Genomic DNA, 4,935 nt, shown 5'->3' with positions numbered 1-4,935 from the left:
CAATTCCGAAGACAGATCATTGGACTCGAAATGTTAACTTTCCTTTTCATGAGATATGGACACTAGCCGTTGATTTTGTTCAGACCTTTTGGCTTTACTTCAGGGAACTTTGCTTGTCCGTTGCAATCGCCAGATTGCTGGAAGCTTCTGATTGCAGGATGAGATATTCAGAGGAGATGACAGGAATGGCAAGGGCTGGACCATTTCCATTGTGAAGGTAGACGAGCTAGGTTGGGGGATGTTTATCGAAGAGCAGAGAAGGCTCTTTGAGTAACCGATTAACGTGCACATTTTATGAAAAGGATATATATGTATGAGAAGGATCAGACTATATTTGGAAGGAATACAGTGGCATAAATGAAATACAGTAGACAAGATGTTTTGAGGAGAATTTGCGACAATGCTTTCACCAGTAGAGTGTTGCGAATCTGGAAATCATTATCTGAGCATGTGGTAAAGCTACGTGTCATGAGAACATTCCAGCAGTCTGTAGACGTACATTTGAAGAGCCAGAGCACACGTGGATAAGGAACAGGTACTGGAAAGTGTAACCAGGACAGACAGATGCGAGATGGGTGTCCTGAACGCAATGGGTCAAACACAAATTTGTGTGTTCAAAGGCAATCGCAGGCGTGGCTCTGTGGCGCAATGGATAGCGCGTTGGACTTCTATGTCACTGCTCAGATTGTAATTCAAAGGTTGTGGGTTCGAGTCCCATCAGAGTCGACTTTTAGTTTATGGTTTGGAAGATGGTCAGAGCAGACTCAGCTGCTCATCTGCAAAACCAACAATATTCGTGCAGAAACCCAACTGTCTCGAAACGAAATATTTTCCTCTCACAAGTTTAAATTTTTGATGTCTATTTATGATAGAGATCAATAAACATCTGTTAGTCAGTAGACAACACGATGATGTGGATAGGCTGGAAAAAGACACAAAATTGTTGTGTCAGCCATGATGATATTGAATCATGGAGCGGGGCCAGATCGGTATTAACAATGGGCTCCTTTGTGTCTGTGCCATTTCTGGTCCAGATTTTTAAACAATCGTAATGATAACAATATGAATTAAACACCACGAAATATTTTGGTCTCACCTCCACATCCCTTCCCTTCCAACTGGAATAGACAGCTCTTGTTTTAGCTTTAGATCAGACTGTGGAGAATTCTGACAAGTTCTCCTTCAGACTGAATGTTGCTTCGCATGGGTTTCAAAGTGGATACATGGAGCAAGCAAATGCATGGAATCAGGTGCTTCTGGGGCAGATTTCCCCTTTGCTGGGCTGGAATTCTGGCCAAGGTATTGAACGTGAAGTTCTGACATTTTGAATCTTACTCTGGATTCTTGCGTCTTCAGCAATTAAATCGGAATTCACGTTGCCCTTGCATAACATTATTCAATCTTCACTGTTTATAAAAACCATGCCACGTCCTCGTGGGTGCAGTATGCTGAATATTGTTGTCGTTTTGTGCAGTGTGGGTCGATGTGTCATATGAACATGCCGATGGAAGTTGGTGAAATTTCAGTGAATCGAATTCCCTGACGAAGTGAAACCGATCGAAGGAAAACCCCAGTCCAGTGGCGAAATGACATTTCTGGTGATCAACACAGGACACCACTGTAAACGTACGCAGCATTCAATAAAGTCGATTTCCGCCACATTTTTCTATGCCACATTTCCACCACATTTCTGGGACATTATTGTAATCTCTACGCTCTCACATTCCATAGGAAGAACATTCAAATGGCCAACTATCCATTACTAATGTCCTGAATTCACACACACATGCACATATATGCGCATATTTATATATCCACACAGATATAAATGTATGTGTGCATGCATGTATATGTCTGTGCAAAAATATTTAAAAGTTACCAAAGAACGTTGAGTAAAACAACATTTATTCTAAAAAAAATATGATTTCTTGGAGTGCTCTGTCCTTAGGAAATGCCTCAGTTACTTAAGACCAGCCATAAATACTCCCTGAGTGAATATCCAACACTCAATAGAGATACAGAGGTGATTTCTGCAAACAATGACGTCTTTCATACCGCTGATCCTGCGCTGTGTTAAATTCTGGAAAGGATGTTCAGCTCTTTACATATTACCGGTGTTGCTGCAAGCTCGCACAGGCCATTAAAGCAGTCCACAAAATATTAGATTTAACTCATTGGACATTTTGACTGTTACCAGAAAAACTGGAATCGAAACGATAACGATGTTTTAAGTATTGCTGTGAAGATTACAGAATTGCAGTAGGAATATTTTTCGTGTCTTGTTACAGGATATTTTTGGGGGAGATGAGTGAGCAGCATATGGACTCACTCCCTTCTCTGTGATTGCAGCCAAATATTCCAATGCAACACATGAAAGGATAAAGGTGCATTACATTAGCAGGTCAGTTCCCACTCACGATAGTATAGTTTCACTTTGATTATCGCCATCGTCTAAAGTATTAGCTGAGTTGGGAGATCATGATCCTGAGGGTATGCTGAGACATTGCGAGAATTAATCCCACACTGTTGGCTTCACTTTATATCATAAACCAGTTATGCAGCGGACTGAGCTAACTGGCTTCCCTTTCATGCTCAGTTTTTTGTACAATTTATAGAAGTTCACGTGGAACAAGCTGCTGAACCTTTCCTCACAATCAGCACATGCTGTACTTAGTCCTACTCAGTTGAAGGTGTTATGAGCTTTCTATCCAATTAACTTTAACCAATTACAGAGTGTGCACGTAACGCGTACCCATCATGACCGCCCGGACACCCTGTCATGGTGAAATTCATTCCTCGCGTGTCTGCACGTGTCTTCACAAATATATTAGGATCAGCTTCTCAATAATCTTTCCAGCGAAGAAGAAATCGTTTTCGAATTCAACTGCTGTAGAAGGAAAAGGATAACTTTCCAAACTTCTCTTTGTCATTCATCGCTGGTTTTGAAGTTCTAAAGTTTTGATATAGATACATCCAAATGAAGGCATTTCCCTCCTGTTTACTCTCACCAAATTCTCATCGCCTGGAAACCTTCCATACGGACACAACTCAGTTTTACCTGGTGTCACGCCACATGATCTATTCGTTTTTTCCACCAACCCATGAAACCACGCCTTGTCTTTTCAAATGGCATTACCCCTCACTACATCGATGGCTTCCTTTACATTTTTTTGTTTCCAAGTAAACACTGTCCATTCTTCCTGACGTCTTTTCATTACAGTCATTGCCATCCATGTTTTTTATTATCTCTTTATATCCCTGTATAGCCAATGTTGGGAAAGGATGCTGGGTCCAATGCAGCACATTAAAACTCAGTCTAATGCTGTGTACTGCCATTACCAATGTAAGGAAAATAGATGCTAGTTCAGGCAAAAGGGAATCCGTTGGTTGTCGTGTAATGGATCAATCCTTGACTGGGAAGTGACTGTTTTTCCTCACTTTTCTCCCTGGTCTGAACATTTGCTAAAGCAACACACTAAGGGAACATAGAATGACTATAGTTCAGAAACTGGCTATTCATTGCAAACAATGCACACCCAGTCCTCCAGGGATTAACGCTCACAGAACAATTTTTCTCTTCATTTGCACCTGAAGTTCGCACCTTACTGACAGTCAACCCAGTTGTAGGCAAATCATATCTCTGGCGCTGTGAGGCAGCAGTGATAACCAGTGAACCACCTTATGGCCGTGTACAATATTGCAAGGCACATGTGGACGCGTTTGTCATGTGATTCCTGTCAAAGATGCTCTACTTTGTTGTTACCCTGACCAGGAACAATAAATTCTGATTCCCTGACCTAGAAATGAACCCAAACCACAGCGGTGAAAGTGCTGCATCGGAACCACTGGTCGACCAGGTAGGACGGCATGTGCAATTGTGTCTTCTCTTAACAGCATAGCTTTCTTTTCCTGTGATGAGACATTTCTATCGAAAAAGAATGTTCGTGACACCGTGCTTTTACAGCACAGAATAATACATCATGTCAGTACCAGTCATCAAACATCCATCCATTCTCCTTTCCAGTTACCACTACTTGGTCCACAGCCTGACGTCTGAAGTGTTCATCTCAATGAGACTTTCCATGCAAAGTTTTAATTTCAAATGAACCAGCGACAGAGACTGAAGTCAGATACCGTCACGTTTGTTCATGACCTGGCGGAGAACTGAACCTCATTTTGACCCATAGATGGAACTATACAGACACATCTTTTGAGAGTGACAAAGGCCTCAGGACATCCCAACTAACATAAAATGAGGAATTGAACCGTTTGGCCTCTTCTTTCTTCATTACTAGCTTTAAAATCCGATTCTGTTGACAAAAGCAGAGGTGTAAACTGACAGGAGGCTGTCCTTCGAAGACTGCCCCAATCGTGAATATTTGGTATCTGCAAACCGTCGATGTATCCACCTGTGAGGCAGACTGGCTAGCTGTGCTCTTCCATCCTCTGACTGGTTTAATTTGGATTCCAGCGCATTCCTGTCTCTACATAAGGAACAGGAGCATACAGCCGCATTCCTGTAAGTTTTCGTTCCCCCATTGTTTCACCATTAGTTTACTGCTTCTAATGAGTCACGTTTTTCTTCCTGCCAAACGAAGGCATTCTTCGCATCAGAAGATTGACATCCACAATATCCTCAGGGGAAAAACACGGATGTGGACTTCCAAACTGAAATGGCTGAGGCCTGGTCTGCGCAAAAAATGACTTTCAGCTTTTCCTTCAAAAATAAGTCCTAACAACACACACAATGCACCTTCGGATGCTTGTTGCAAAGTTGTAAGGAAATTCAGCAAGGCTGCCGTGAGAATGGAGGTTACAACCGCTGGTTTACAAAACCAGCCTCGAACCACTGAGTTATAGAAGAACTAAATTCTGAGTCGTTTTGAGTCTGACAAAAGATGATGACCTCGAGCAGAACAAATTCGTTCAAATCAG

At 42.0% G+C, this 4,935-nt stretch overlaps 1 non-coding gene across 1 annotated transcript; it reads left to right on the top strand.

Moving 5' to 3' along the window:
- The first annotated feature begins 634 nt into the window (after positions 1–634).
- On the top strand, positions 635–726 carry trnar-ucu (transfer RNA arginine (anticodon UCU)). The gene is given in 2 exon segments: positions 635–671; positions 691–726. It is a non-coding gene; the product is annotated as a tRNA-Arg (tRNA).
- The last annotated feature ends 4,209 nt before the right edge of the window (positions 727–4,935 follow it).

This window comes from Hemiscyllium ocellatum, unplaced genomic scaffold (assembly GCF_020745735.1).
Source record: "Hemiscyllium ocellatum isolate sHemOce1 unplaced genomic scaffold, sHemOce1.pat.X.cur. scaffold_267_pat_ctg1, whole genome shotgun sequence".
Lineage (NCBI taxonomy): Eukaryota > Metazoa > Chordata > Chondrichthyes > Orectolobiformes > Hemiscylliidae > Hemiscyllium > Hemiscyllium ocellatum.
Note: the sequence above shows the minus strand (reverse complement) of the source record. Positions and strands in the feature narration are given on the sequence as shown.